Raw genomic sequence first — 16,023 nt, forward strand, 5'->3', positions numbered from 1 at the left:
GTGATTTGAATGCCCACAAAGGCTCATCTTGGAAGCTGGACCTCAGTGTGGCCATGGAGGGGCCTCTGGGAGGTCCTTAGGTCAACTAAGGATGCTGCTTGTAGAATTAAGGAGTTGTTGTAAGAGCAAGATGGCCCACGGAAGGCTCTCTGTCTTCCTGTTGGGTGTGATCTCTCTTCTCCCATGCACCCATGGTTGTGACGCCATCCAAGATAGGGTCTTCACCAGAGATGGAATCAACACCCCTATCCAGCCTGATCTGGATAGGGACTTTGAACTCCCAGAGCTGTGAGCTCCATAAATCTCTCTTCGTTATGCATTAGCCTGCCTCATTATAGTAACACAACCCTGACTAGCCACTTCCAAATCAGCAGGCGACTGACTCCCCAAAACCCAACGGTCAGGCTCTTGCTTGCAGAGGAGACTCAGAAGCGAGAAGAAGCTGGGCCTGTTCTGTGAGCAGGACCCAGGCTGAAGAGTGTGGCTGCAAAGGTCTCAAAACAACCAGCAACAAATGGGTTTCCTTTTTGTAGAATCACATGCTCAAGTTGGTTAATCCTGGAAAACCCCACAGGCAGAGAAATCTCTGTTCACTAAGCTTCTTCTGAATGTGTGATCTTTCCTTTGCCTACCAATGAGGCCAGGATGATGTATTTCTTCTGGGAAATCCTGCCGCCCAAGCCAGGGTCTTATTCACAAGTCAATCCTGACTTTAAACAGAGACTGCTAAATCCCAATAGCCTTGATTTTATGTTTAAATAGAGGTGAAAGTCTTCCTGGCTTGGAAGAGGAAATCGCAGCCTGAGGACTTGTCTTTGCAGACTGTGTCTTCTACGCCATGTCTGCCGCCTATGAGTGATCCCCGGCCCCTATTTCTCAGTTGTGTAACCTTGTGATGTGAACATCAAAATTAACAGGAGAGATGAGTCAGCTACGTTGAATGCACTTATCGCAACCCAAGGACGGCAGCCCACTGTTGAATGGGGACCCAAATAGTGCCCTGGAGGAACTGGCTTCTTCCAGTGTTTGGGATGTGCATGGCTTTTGTAGCTATTGTATGGTTCAGGTGGTGGGAAAAAGAGTCCAGTGAACAATGGCAAAGCGAGGAGAGTTCTCCGGGTGAAGCCAAGGGGTTCTGCAGCATCCTCACTAGGGACATGGGTAGGCACCGTGCGTGTCATCCCTCCCTGACTCTGGGCCAGGACCTCACCGTGTGTGCTTCTGTGTCCCTTGTCCCCTGTGATCCTCCTCAGAGCAGAGCCAGGCCAAGGAGGCATTCCTAATTGAAGGGTGAGGCTGACTGGGTTTCCAGACCCTCTGACATATGGTTTGGACCTAAGTGTCTCATTCCTGTCCCCGACCACTGTCCCACCACTATTCCTCTCCCTGTGAGCCCACTCTACACTCTGGGCTCCAGACACCTGAACTGCTGCTCCCTGACTGAGCAGGCTCACCCCAAAATGCTGGGCCTTGACCGGGGCCAGCGTTCACCTGTCCTGGGACTCACCTCTCCTCCACAAGTCCATATACCCAGCCTTCAGGGCTCAGTTGGGACACTGCTTCCCAGATCCCCTTAGGACTGGATTAGGAATCTTTTTCTGAGCTTAAGGAGCCCCTCGTGTCCTATGTCACCATTTAGAAGGTCTGTCTTCCTGCTTACGCCCCCACTGGGCTTCAAGCCCTCAAGACAAAGAGAGAGGGGGGCCTTACTTCAGGGTCACAGATTGGTACACAGGGAAACTATGAATATGAATTTGCAGGACTATCTCTCAGTCTCGCCATCTCTCTGTACTTCCAGAGCAACCCTGTCTCCTTGGAGAGAGGTGAGTTTGATCACGGGCTGTGCTCACATTCACAGTTCCATGGCTTACACTCCAGGCCCCTTTGCCTTTCTGGAAAAGGTGGGCATCTGCTTGCACTTTGCAATCATTGAACTGAGTGGTGCTTGAGTCCCTGGGTTCACTGCAGCCATTTCTCTGGGTGGGAACCTGGGAGTGTCCCAACAGCAAACCACATAGTCCAACAGTAAGGCTCACTGTCCAAGAAGCCACCAGGAAATGGTAGAGGGGGAAATGAAAGGCAGGATAGAGGGCCAGGAGCTCTCTGTCACTGTGAGGCTGGGGTCTGATGAGAGATGTGATATTGTATTCAGCTAAACCTCTCCAGGTGTGCTGTGAAAGTGTAGACACTGAAACACTAAGGAGACTTGCTCACCTAAGGTCAGGATGGGGAGCATTCGGAGCAGAGCCAGATCCGGACACCCAGACACCACGTGTTCCTCTACTCCTTACTGTGGTCAGCAGGAAGCTCCCCCAGGAGGATGAAGCATCATGCATTGTGCATCTCTTGGGCAATGCTGGCCATGCCTAGCAAGGCCAAAGCAGAGAGGAGCACCATGGCTGGGCTGGGGCAGGTCTCCTGGGAGTGGTTCCTGGGGAAAAGCCACCTGCATTGACTGGAGTTCTCAGGCATGGAAGGATAGGACTGGCCAGAGAGGACAAGGAGCAGATGGCCCTCATGCTGAAGAATAGCTCCTGAGGAGGGAGGAACCTGTGACTGAGAGGACAGCTCCTATTGGTTCCTGGAGGTGTCCTGTGACTGAGGGGACAGCTCTTATTGGCTTCTGGAGGAGGTATGCTTTGCACATGATGGAAATAAAGAGATGAACAAAGTATGATTTTCAAATTTCCCCAATCACTCAATTTACTGCTGTACAAAGAGATTTTCTTTCTCTTTCTTTTTTTAGGTTCACGTGATTTCAGGGAACAAACTCACAGGGAACACAGAGTGGTGAGAGTGGAAGCAAATCTAACTGAAGTCTAAAGGGTTCCTTCTCAGGAGCAATGGCCCTACTGCCACAAGGACAACAGTGAGAACCCTCGATGCTGAAGGGGAGTGTAAGGATTTCAGTCTTAGGCCCATGGATACCCTGGTGTGGCCCTCTGTCTTTGGAGAGATGGCTGACGGAGTCTCTCTAGGTTTATGCTCACTTTGAGGTCCAGTAGTGAGCTCAGCAACTAGGTGAGTAACACACATGGGCTCTGATAAGGTCTGCATGATGCTCCCTAAGGGGAGTTCAGTCCAAGTTCTCACGTGTGGGCTCTGTCATCTGCAGCACTCTCAAAGGGAGGGAAACAGTCCAAAACAAAACCCCAAGTGGCAACCAACAGAAGCCTTAGGAATCATTTCAAAGCTGCAGACCAGCTGAGGAGACAATGCCCAGATTCCCAGAAGTGTTGTGTGACTGACAGTAGCAGGTGAGGGGACAGCCCCCACTGTGCCCTGTGGTCTTGAGGAAACATGGGGAGCTATCCCTCTATCCCTCTGCAGATGGGACAGAGCTTCCACACTGTGGTAGACTGAAGACAGCCACAGGCTCTGTACCTCCTACTGAAAGGTGGAGCCCAGGTCTCCACCCTTGGATGTGGCAGTCTCTAGTGATTGGTTCCATGGGTAGAATGCAATAGAAGTGGCATTCTGAGCCAGGCATCAGGAAGCATCAGGAGCTTCGCAGATGCTGCCTGGACCTTCGGGAAGACCTGCACTTGGGGTTCTGGCTCAGAGGGAAGCCAGGCCCCTTAGAATGGAGCTGACTTCCCTGGCAGTACATGGGGTGAGACCCAAGCCTGGTGTGTCCAGAGGATGCAGACACTGCAGAGACAGATAGAAAGCAAGGCCAAGAGCACAGCCCCACGACCGAGCACCCACCCTCTGCCAAGTCCATCAACCAGAGACAAACCCCCCACCAAGCCCATCTCCGATGTCTCCGGTGCAAAACCAGTCAAATTGTGAGCCCAGTAAGCTGGCTGTTTGAGCCTGAGTTTCAGATTGGTTTATTCTGCAGTCAAAGGTAACCAGAGCCAGAACCAGACCCAAATTCCAACCATGTAAGGGGTTTAAAAGAATTAAAATAAAAATCTCAAAGATAAAAATGATTAACAATGCACCCTGTCTAACCCCCTTAATTCTTTCTTCCCCCCAGTAAATGTCATGCTTCTAGGGAGGGTAACCAAGGAAAGTTCAAAGTTATAATATCAGAAATCTGCTCTTTTTTTCCTTTTGACATTTTATCGTGACATGAAATTGAAGATGAAGGTTCTGATGGGTATATGTACTTGCTTTGTTGTAAGTGTTTTGAGGTGCATTCTTTGGGGCTCTCATTCGCATCCAGTATGCAAATATCTAAGTTGCTCCTTCACTAAGTTGAGTCATGCTGCTGACATATCCATCTCCAGGACACAGCATCTCACTAATGGGTCTCCCCAGTCAGAACTTGGCCCCATCAGAAATGCAACCTTGGCAATGGTCAGAAGAACCAGAACAGCCCCACTTCTGCCCCTCAGCAAGCGTGGGCCATCTCCTTCAGGATCTCTAGAATGCAGTGGGCTTGTTTTCTCAGTCACTTGACACCTCTAGGAGCCAAGAGAAGCTGTTGTCTTAGTCATGTGTCACTTCCAGGGCCCAATAGAGGCTGCCTCCTCAGTCACATTACTCCTCTGGAAGTCAGTGGGGGCTGTCCCCTCTGTCGCATGCCATCCCTGACACCCCCCCTCTTAGTCTCTCTTGTAGCTAGAATAGCTTTGACCAAGGAGCACAGGAGGAGCTATGGACAAGGTCTTGACTGCCATCTTCAGCCCAAGGAAAGGTACTCTTGTGTCACCATTGTGCCAGCTGTCAGCCCTGACTCCTGGCAGTGGGAGTGTGGATCAGCACCTCACTGGAGAATTGGGTCACCCTTGCTCCCAGCTAGAGGTGGGATGTGCTGCAGCCCTCTGAGGCCTGGCTCTCTGGTCATTATCATGGTTTTGTTGTCATCTCTAGGGGCACTCCTCAGACCAATATCTTGCCCAGCTCCACACTGAGCTCCCAGTGTCCTCACTGGAGGGGACATGTCTAGGGTTCTGATGTTCCAGATTCATTTGGCCACTGCCTCCCTTTACCCATTGAAACCACAAGAAATAAATCCACCTGGGCTCAGCATCCATCACAGCCCCAACCAGCTTCTCACTTGTGGGCAGGGTTCTTCATCCAGCTGAGATCCGCTGAGTATCCCCAATGTGGGATGCACCAAGCTCCGTTTTGGGAGGTCAGTGGCAAAAGGAGAGAGAACGTCGTCCCCCTGTGTGGCTTCAGCTCTAAGAGTTCTGGGGGACTGGAGAGCCAGCCAACAAGTCAGTCCACACACAAGTAAGTGGACATAGTGCCAGGTGCTGTGAAGAGCAGAAGAGAGAAGACGTGAGTACCTGGGGTAGGCAAGACCATCTCATGGGGTGGTCAGAGAAGGCTTGCTGGGCAGATGACAGGGAGTCCCAAATGACAGAAAGGAGGAGGCACTGCAGCAGCGTGAGCACCCAGAAATCCAGGCTGGGGAGGGGCTGGTGAAGAGCAGTAAGTGCAAAGGGCAGAGTCAAGAATGACCTCAGTGCTTTTGGGGAGCAGCAAGCCATCAGTGTGGCTGGGGGGTGTTATCTTTTGTCATCGAAGGCTCAGATCAGACTTTTCCTGAGACCAGCTTCCCCTGACCTCTCTCTGCAAAGAGATGCCTCCTGGCCCAAACTGGAACTCCCCATCTCCTTACCTTTCTCTGTTTTTGTAGTGACTTTCACCAGCATCTAAGTCACCATAACATGTGTGTTTGTTGAGAGGGAGAGTCACCTCACAGAAAAGGGTTATTTCTGCCTTTTCACTGCCATATTCCAGTGCCTCATGTAGCTCTGAGTGCATAGTGTGTGCTCAAGACATAATTGCTGAATGAGCAGCTGGGAACCACGGTCATCCCCCCCAGGGGACTTTGTTACAAGCTCCCATTGAATGCCTGAAGTATGGATAGTGCTAAGTGGTTTTTTTCCCTTCACATACCTAATTATAATAAAGTTTTAGCTATAAACTAGGCTCGGTAAGAGATTAACAACAATAACTAGTAAAGTAGGACAATTATAACTCTAATAACAGTATGTGAATTTGGTCTCTCTTGCTTATCAACCTGCACGAATCACAGGTGACTACAGGGAACTGACTCCATGGGCAGGGGACAGCTGTGTAAGACACAGAGACAGAGGTCATCAGAGTGACTGACAGTGGGGCAGAATTTAAGTACATGCATGATTATCTTTGGGCCCAGAAGGCAGTGTCCTATTGCTTGTACACACACGTAAACACACATGTACACATGCATGCACACACAGGCATACAAACAGCAGTCACAACAGGCACAGCCTCTCTTGCTGTTGGATGCTTATCTACCAGGTTTGTTGCCTCAGAGGTTAATCAACTGAAGGCCAGGGAGACTGACATCATCTCTGTTTCATAGATGGTGTGACAAGATTTGCCCAGTGTCACACAGATATTAACCATTGGAGATGGGACTCAAACAAGGGCTGATGGTCCTGAAGCTGGTGTCTGTACCCTGCTCTCTTATCTCAGCCTCACACTGCCTCCTCCCCTGTGGCCTTCCTATCTTGTCTCTAACCACTCTGCTGCTAGCCGGTTTTAGCTGGTTCAGTCTCCTGCCTCCAAAGAGGCAGTGTGCTATGGTGGTGGTAGAGTGGCCCTCTGGAGCCAAGCTGCCTAGGCTGTGCCTCAGGAGGGTCTGTGCTTGCCTTGGGCCAGAGAGCATACTTCGTGTGCCTCAGTTTCTCATCCGAAAATCATAAGCAATAGCAAAGCACCTCGTGAATTTTTAGTGAGATGGATAGCGCTCACCCGTGAGAAGCTTGGCTCTCCACGAGGGAGGACAGCAACATGGGAGTGCTCCTCTCACCCCAGAACCAGGAAAATCACACCCCTCATGCAGCAGGACACCCAGGTCAACTGGGTCCCAAAGAGTTAACAGTCCCTCTAAGGAGAGTTGGGACCCTCAAGCTGTTTTATCTTGGCAAAGGACAAGAGGACAAGGTGGTCACCATGTAAGTGGGTGACAAGGGAAGAGCTGAAGTTTTAACAAATTCTCAGACTGTGGGGGCTATGGACGGTGCAAGACCCTGAGCGCCCAGACATGGGAGGGCCATACTCACCGTCATCTCCATTCCAAAGCCCTCAAGGGGGAGAGTCACAAGAAACACTGGAGCAGGCAAGAGATCAGGAGAGGTACCCCTACTCTTGGTGAATCAAACACTCTGGACACTGGGAGATGGGCAGGAACCCTAGCCCAGTCCCCAGCCAAAGTGGACCACAGCTGAATTCAGGTGGCAGCTCGAGCAATCTGCCTATGGGGTCAAGGCAGAAATGACATTGGACTGGACCCAAGAACATGGCCTGATAGCAAACCAAGATCTGCTATCCCTGGAGAGGGATGGGAGATGCAGTCCCACCAAGTCCCCCCATGTATGCAAGATAGAGTACACACTATGGTGGGAGCACTGCAGAATCCAGGAGGAGCACTGCCCATCCCAGGGCCAGGCTCATAGTGCCTAACACCAAGGCCAAAGCAGGGGAAGAAAGAATTCTTCTGCCCACCTCCCCATTTTTGCTCAAGAAGCAATGGCCATCTACCACTGGGGGAGAGACCACAGCACAGAAAGGACCTCCTTCCCCGCCACCCCCCACACACACACACTCTGTGCCAAGAGTGCTGAGGCTGCAGCCATGAATGCACAGTTTGGAGTCTCTGGTGCACTGAAGGTAATCATAGTCACATCCAAAATTCTGACTACATTTTCTTGGTCCCTGACACTACTGGCCTGACAGAAAGAAAAAAGGATACTCTTTTTTAACATAAATCCTATTTATTTCAGATTCTACTGCTCTTTTACACAGAGTGTGGCATTTAATTTTTTTTTAAAAAATTGATACACACAAATGTATGAATAAAACAAACTATTATCAAGAGAGAAAGGAGTCAACAGAAGTAGACCCAAAGACGACCTGAACTGTGGAACTCTAAGAATGCTAAGGGCCTTTGAAGTAACTGTCATTAAAAATATATTTAAAACATGATGTAAAGGCCAATGGTACACAAGAACAGATGGGGATTTCAGCAGAGAGGTGGAAACTCTGAGTCAAATGGAAACGCCACAATATGCAAGACGAAAATCTTCCACATAAAGAAATTAGATGGTGCCTGGTGTACAGGGAGTGCTCAGTCTTTCTCAATGTGTCAGTTGGCTTTCTGCCCCTATAACAAATAACTGGGAGAATCAACTTATAAAGAGGGAAGGTTTATTTTGTCTCACAGTTTTAGAGGTCCAAGTCCTTGATCCATTTGCCCTACTGCTTTTGGGCTCTTGGAGAGGCAGCACACCACAATGGGAGCATATGGTGTTCCTCACTGGCCGAGAAGCGAAAGAGAGTGAGGAGGGGATGGGGCAGCCCCTGGTGACCTAAAGGTCTCCCATTTGGCCCCACCTCTTCAAGTTCCAGCCACTTCCCAACAGCCCTATTCTGGGGACCACACTTGAACACATGGACTTTTGGGGGATATTGAAGATTCAAACTCTTAGCAGTCAATTGTTATCATTTTGGAGGACAGGGCAGTGTCTATTAACATCCTCCATCATGGGCCCAGCATTCAGCCCGGGACTGGACTCATAGTAATCCCACAGCCAGACGTGTGGGAAGGGGCAGTCACAGGCTCTGCAGAGTGGCAGAAGGAATTTCTTCCAGTCACACACGAATCTGTACAACAGGAAAGGTATAAACAGTCACTAAAAAGACAGTTGGGCTTTACCACAGACGAGGAGCAGGCTGAAACCTCTCACTAAATTTTTCACACCTCATCAGCTAGGTACTCAGAGCAGGGGAACCTGGAGCCACGGAGTGGGAAATGCTGGGCAGGGGCCATGGTGATGGCAGAGAGCCTGCCCTGGAAGCCACACTCCGTCCACCATGTTGACCACGTCCATTCTATGCAAGAGTAGCATTTGAGGGTCCCAGTAGACCCCCTGCCATCTCCATTACTAGCAAACGACTAGCAGAAGACCTGGCCTGCAGCAACACTGGTGAGAACAGCCAGCCACATTGAGTGCTTCCTAGAGTAGTGCTGGCCTCCGCCCACTTGCACTTCACTCAGTCATCCTCCCAGCAGTGCCGAGAGGAAGACCCTCCATTCCTCTTTATACTGATAAGCAAACTGAGGCACAGAGAGGCTGAATTACTTGCCCAGAGCCACACAGCTTTCAAGTAGTGGTTTGGGATCAGTTTCCTCTCCCTTGTGCTAAAATGAGAAGATAAGAAAGTTCCAGGGAAACAGCGGGCATTGTGCTCACAAGGTTGCAGAGAACAAGGCACCAGAGCCAAGCCAGGCCACTGTTCTAACAGCATCCTGAGTCTCAAGACCACACCAGGGACTTCCCAGATGCACGAGCCCAGGCGTTGAGCTAGACCTTCACTCCCAGGCACGTGCACTGGCTGAGAATCCTGGTCACTGACAGAAGAACTTGACCTGGAGGGGGACTTGGCAGCAGCTGTCCTGTAGCCCTGGCCCTCCAGTGGAGACAGAATCTGCTGTATGGCGAGGACATTCCCTAAACCTGCTGTGGAAGCACTGGAGTGTGAGCAAACCCTACAGTAAGTCCTGCAGAGCTGCCTGTCTTTCTCACTGTGGTTTCTTACATTACCCAGAGCAGCACCGTCTTGAGCGATGTTTCCAAATGATGAGTGGAAGGTGGTGGGGTCTCTTCTGGCCAGATGCCCCTGGGAGGCTGGTCATGGCAGAGCTGACTACAGTGTAAGGTGAGTTCCCTAGGGTGATTCAGACTTGATTCATCTTATCCCCAAGTCTCATGTACAGTATTTGCTCCACCCTGATGCTGTCAACCAGCACCTTACCTGGAGAAAGACCCATTCTTCTTCCCTGACTTCCTGAACACGTCCCTTATTTTCCACCCCCAAATTCAAACCAAACCCAATTTCCTAACCCTCCCCAGTGATTTCCATCCGGGTTAGTCATCTTGCCTCCTGGGTTCAGGACCCCTGTTTAAGAGAGGGAAATGAATGGCCCCACGCTTCACAGGAGGGCTTCAAGAATAATTAATGCTCCAGAAAGGTGTTGCCATCCCGTGGTGCCTTTGATGTTGAGGATGGAAGTGTGGGTGCGATGGATTGAAGAGGGAAACAGAAAACAATCCGTTCTATGTTCACTTTGGTTCTCATCCATCCAGTTTTGACATTTCACAAAGTTCTTTGAGGTGTTTTTTTTCCAAGTTAAATGCATTCATGTCAATGTCATTTCTTTGATGAAGCCATCCAAAATTAAGTTGTTAAAAAAAAAAAAAGAACTTTCTTGCAAATTAAAGACGGGAGGTAAATTTCTGTTTCCTGTCAACCAGAAACCTACCTGCAGCTGTGGGCTCCATCTTGCCATCAGTGGGAGTGGTGGAGCCCACCTGCTCTCACCTCCCTAAAATAACGGTCACCATGCTGCATCGGCCTGATGTGTGAGCATCCTCTGTGTTCCAAGGACAGAGAGGTGTGCTGAGGACAAATTCAGTTCTTCCTACAGAGGATACCACATCTGCAAGGAACAGAATTGTACCCTCTCCCCTTAACTCAGAACCTCACATTTGGAAATAAGGTCTTCACAGGGTGATGAACTTACAATGAGGTCATTAAGGTGGAGCCTAATGTGACAGGAATGGTGTCATGTAAGAGATTTGGACATAGAGAGACTCCAGGGATACAAGCACAGGGGAAAGACCATATGTGGACCAAGAAGATGGGACTGGGAGGGCCCAGAAAAAGCCAACCTGCCAGTGCCTTGGTCTTGGACTTCTGACGTCCAGAGCTGTGCAGACATCAGTGTCTGCTGGTAGAATCACCCTGTCTGTGGTGCTTTGCCGTGGCCATCCAAGGAAAGGAAGGCAGTGTCCAAGCCCTCTCGGGCTATCACCAGCTTCTCAAAATGGGATTTTAGGAGCAAAGGTCCAAGGGCACAACTGTCCATCCTCAGGCATCTGACAGCACTCAGGGAAGGGGCTTGGGGCAAGAGCTGACAAAGAGGCTCATATCATGCACAAAGGACATTTTGTTTTCTTTTAAATTACTTCACATGTGGTTTTTCACTAAACCTCCACATTCTGTCTTTTGGGGGGAACTTACCCAAACCATTCTCTGAGCTGCTGGTAAAGAAGAGTCTGAACAGGACCTTAGAATCTGTGTCCCAGAGAGAGGGCCATGGCCACCTGGTTCCCTCTCCAGCAAAGATCCTCCATCCTTTACTAATTCTCCTGTGGTGTGTCAAATATGGCCCCAAACTCTCCCCTGGTTAAGAGCTGCAGTGCTTGAATGGGGGAGGAGGCTCGCCTTAACCAACAGAATGTAGAAATGACACATGTGAGTCTGGCAGCTATGTAAGTCAGAGAAACAGAACAAATAGGGGAGAGAGAGGGGAAGGGAGAGGGGTAGACAGAGGGAGAGGGGGAGAGAGAGAGAGAGAGAGAGGGAATTGAGGTTGAGAAGTCACACCATCTGCTGTCTGCAGGCTGGAGACCCAGGAGGGGCTGGTGGTAGAGCTCCAGTGTGAGTTCAGAGGCTCGAGAACCAAGGGAGCTCATGGTGTATGTCCCCATCCAAGAGCAGGAGAAGATGAACGTCCCAACTCAAGCAGTCAGACAGAGCGAGTTCTCCCTTCCTCCACCCACATTGAGCAGAGCCATCTGCACCAATTCTGCATCCGGAAACACGCCCACAAGGACACCAAGAAATAGTGTTTCACCAAACATCATGGCACCCTGTGGCCCCGTCAAGTGGACACATGACATGGTCATTGCCTTCTTGAAATGCTTCCTGAGACACCCCACCAGGAGGAAGCCAGGGATGGAAAGCCACGTGGAGTTGTCCCCACGGAGCCTGGCCCCATTTGCAACACTCCTCTGAGGCAGCCTGGTGAGGTCAGCCTCAGAACTGCTTGGCCAGCCCAAGAACCGCAAGGAGTATGGAGTCCCTTTTGCCTCATGCCCCTGGTTTGCAGGTGGGTTATTTTGTAGACCAGGATGGTTTGGATCTGGAGGGTCCCTCACAGGCCATGTGATGAAGGCTTGGTTGCCAGGTTGTGGTGCTGTTAGGATGTGCAGCTTTGTGGGAGGAGGTGAGGTCACTGGAGACGTGCTCTTGAAGGGGATGTTAGGGCCTGGGCCCTTTCCCCTCCCTCTGCTTCCCAGCTTCTTCACACACTCCTATCACATGTACCACCTTCCCACAGGCCCCAAAGCAACAGGGCCAAAAATCCATGGAATGAAACCTTTGGAACCATGAGCCAAAATAAACCTTTCCTCCTCATAAGCTGTTTGTCTCAGACATTTTGTCACAGCAACAGAAAGCTGACTAACACATAGACAGATAAGGGGAGGCTTCTCTTCTGTAGGAACGTCAGTCTGAATCTGAAGAAAACTGGACTTTGAGGAATCAAAAACATATTACTTGCATGCTTTTTTTCAAACTAATGAAACAAAGACGTCTAATAAAATTGTTCAGAGACACAGGGCCCTGAAGCGATGGTTTAAAATAGTTATATTAATCATATGCAAACGATGCTCCCAAAATGCTGGGAAACAATTGATCCTTTTAATAATTTAAACAATGCCTCTGAAATTCTTTAAAACACCATTTGCTTAGCAAAATACTTTCTCCTAAATTGTTTAAAAGAAGATGTTCGTTCCCCATAAATCCTACCACCATGAGTTCCACATCACTGCTTTGCTTTGTTTTCTCTTCCTGTGTGCGGACAAAGTGGAAGATTTCCCACAGTGTAGGGCTCACAACCAGACTCCTGAATTTGTCACAGCACAAAAGCCAGAGGTTGGGAGCACTGCATGAAGAAGCTCTGGGGCACCAAATCCCACTACGTGTGCGTGTATCTATCTACTATGAGTCTGTGCATCTGTGTGCCTGTGCACAAGTGTGTGCATCTTTCTGTGTGCACGTCTGTGCATCTGCGTGTGCATGTGTGTGCACCCGTGTGTGTGCACAAGCGTGTGCATCTGTGTGTGCATATCCGTGTGTCTCTTTGTACGGTCTCGGTGTATCTGTATGTGCGCCTGTTTGTGTGTACTTATGAGTGCGTCTGCACAGGGGTGTGCACACTGTGAATGTGTGCACTCACTTTTTAAACTGTTCTGTGTTCTGTCAGAAGGTGACTCAGACCCAGGTGAAGTGACATCACAGAGGTTGAGCTAACACCACTAGACAGGCAGTGTGACTAGTTGTTTGTCATTTGTGTCATCTCACTTTAAGAATGCAGCTTCCAGGAGCAGGACGGAGGGAGCAGGTTTAAAAAGGAAAGCTCCTGCTTAGCCATCCGATCACTAACCTTCATGCACGCTTCAGGCTCTCACACTGTACCCCCGCTAGCACAGACAACCATTTCGTGCCAACTAAAATAGTTTTGAAAAATTTGGAAAAATCCTACCACCAACCTCCCTGGCCTGGAAAATACAGACCAGGGTTTTTGGGGTCCTTCAACCCATGGTCAGCCCTAGCCCTCTTTGAGGGGCTTCATGGAGGGAGGCTGGAGACCTGGAAGGAAGGACAAAGAGCCCTTTCTCCCCGAGCCTTGACAAAGGAGAAACAGCAAACAATGGAAGGTTAGACTCACTCCCATTGAGCGTTTATGGGTTCAGTTCCCTCCCACCTGGCTGGCTGATTCCTTACCGTAATTAACCGGACAGGTTATCCTATTTGTGACTGAATGGTGGCAGATCCTCCTCTGGTTCTGGGGAGAATGATCAAAGAGGGATTTAATTAAATTTTCATTTTAATTTTCTTCTTTCATTTTTACCATCTCTCTTTGCTCAAAACAAGCTATTCTCAGGGAGCTGAAAAGTTGCTCAGGAGAGCAGAACTCATAGGATGGGAGAGAAACGGGGCTTTATGGGTTTCTTTAAAGGGCCCAATCTCCCATCTTTACCTAGCTCAAAGTGCACATGTTATTTAGGGCAGCACCCTCTGAATTATGAATCCACTGCTTGGGCTATAAATTAAACATACAGCAAGCGACCTCCATTCCAACGTTCACAGCGGCACTAAGAAAGTTGCACCCATCCTGGAACTGAGCCCTACTTAGAGGGTGGAGAAGACATGAAAGGGCCCATCCTCACCCTGCAGGCTTCACCACCTGCCCAGCACCTTGGTTTCCTGAGGGCAGCAAACCCTGCAGGTGACCCACTAACTACACAGTCTCTGTAAATATCAGTGTGGGTGGAAACAGCACACAGGCCACATGCAAGGACAGTGTGATGCCCTGTGGGATGTGTTTCTATTCGGAGGTCTGTGAGGAATGGAATTTGAGGATTGTCTCTGCACTAAGGAGGGGTCCCTGTTTGCCTCCAGTGGCAACATCGTCCCTTTATTAACTCTGCAGCCACACTTGGTGGGAAGATGAGATTTTGGAACCGATGGAGTGTAGCCTGTGGCCAAGGGACACTGTCAGCTCGTTTGCACGGGACCCAGTCTAAGATCGGCTCACACCTGGTCAGCAGGGAGAGTCCTCTAAACCAAGGAGTAGAAGATACTATTGTCAGAGACAGCTCTCTCCTACTGTCTCAGGAGCACCATTTGCAAACCCGTAACTCATGTATTTATTACAAATCATTCTTATCTACTCATTAAGAGTCACCATCCCAAGGATATCTTCCAGACTACATAGCACTTCTGTTAGCCTAATTGGATCAGTAATTCAAACACAGGAAGAGCCTCCTGTCTTGAAGGGCGAGGTGACAGACAAATCTCCAAACTCCTGAGCCCTCGGACATTGCAGACCTCCAGCAGTGACCTGACTCTGGCTGGTGACCTGCTGAGCCAGGTGAACTCCTGCTCCAGGGGCTGGCAGGATCACCTGGCCATTGTGAGGGGTTCAATTGTGTCCCCTGAAAGACATGCTCAATCCCTATCTCCCATACCTGCGAATGTGACTTCATTTAGAAACAGGATCTCGGCAGATGTGGTCCAGAGCAGATAAGGCTGTTGTGGGTTAGGGTGGGCCCCAAATCCAGCAGCTGGTGTCCTTATAAGAAGAGGAGACAAACACAGAGGGGAGGGGTCCACGTGAGAATGGAGGTTGTTATGGTTTGGATTTTAAATGTTCCCCACAAGCTCACATGTTAAAACCTTGATCCCCAACTGATGGTGCTATTTAGAGGTGCTTCAGGAGGTGGGGCCTAGGTTGGAGGAAGTCAGTTGTATCCTGGAAGGGAATATTGAAACACCATCCCTTCCTCCTTCTCTCTCTTTGCTTCTGGGTCACCACGAGGTGAGAAGCTTTGCTTTACCACACCGTCCCAGCCATGATGTTCTGCCTCACACAGACCCAAAGTGACAGGGCCAAGGGACCATGATGGAAACCTCTGAAACCATGACCCAAAACCTCAGGTATTTTGTCACAGTGACTGAAAGCTGATAACACAGAGGAAGAGACAGGAATGATGCAGCCACAGTCAAGGAATTTCAGGATGACCAGAACCACCAGAGGCTGGAAGAGACAAGGAAGAACCCTCTCTCCCTAGAAGGGAGCATGGCCCTACTGACACGTTGGCTTTGAACTTCTGGCCTCTAGACAGGGAGAGAATAAATGCTGGTGAAGCCACCCAGCTCCTGGTGCTTTGTCATAGCAGTCCTAGGAGATTCATAATTTCATGTGCCAGAAGTCAGGGATCCTGTTTCCTTCTCAGGTGACGTTGTGAATGATCAACAGCAAAGCAGCTGCCAACTGTGGTTGGTGACACACTTTTGACACAAATATGGGACAAAGTCAAACAAAAATAGGGAATAAACAGAGTAGGGTTGGCATCCAGGCATGCACAGCCCAGAGACCTCACTCTTTAGCTGTCAGAGCTGGACAGCTCTGACTGGTAATGACCACAGTGCTGCAAACGTGGGTCTTGAGGTCCTGGCTGACAACTCTGCCATTGGCTGCGGAGTGAAGGAGAGACTTAAAGGCAGCATAGCTGGGTTGGTTCACAAGGTCGTTCCTGGAGCAGGGTCCTCCCCATCTCTATCTGCATGGTGTGACAGGAGTCCCTCCGTTCTGTGTAATGACTTTCCACATGGCCAGCTGGGGCACCACAGATGCACTCTGCCCAGTGTAGGGTCACT

General features: G+C 49.8%; 1 long non-coding RNA gene across 2 annotated transcripts in view; it reads right to left on the reverse strand.

The window, feature by feature from the left end:
- Positions 1 to 3,821: 3,821 nt before the first annotated feature.
- LOC141424714 (uncharacterized) overlaps positions 3,822 to 16,023 on the reverse strand; it is a 28,971-nt gene continuing 16,769 nt past the window's right edge. The window contains exons 2-4 of one of the 2 annotated variants that reach the window (XR_012449563.1): positions 14,832 to 14,935; positions 13,585 to 13,645; positions 3,822 to 5,210 (exon numbers count right to left, since the gene is read on the reverse strand). This is a non-coding gene — a long non-coding RNA (uncharacterized lncRNA). Of the gene's footprint in view, positions 5,211 to 7,835; positions 8,614 to 13,584; positions 13,646 to 14,831; positions 14,936 to 16,023 lie in introns of those variants that run through there. The other variant, XR_012449564.1, reaches the window with a different exon arrangement.

The sequence above is a fragment of the Castor canadensis genome, chromosome 7 (assembly GCF_047511655.1).
Source record: "Castor canadensis chromosome 7, mCasCan1.hap1v2, whole genome shotgun sequence".
In the NCBI taxonomy this organism is placed as follows: Eukaryota; Metazoa; Chordata; class Mammalia; order Rodentia; family Castoridae; genus Castor; species Castor canadensis.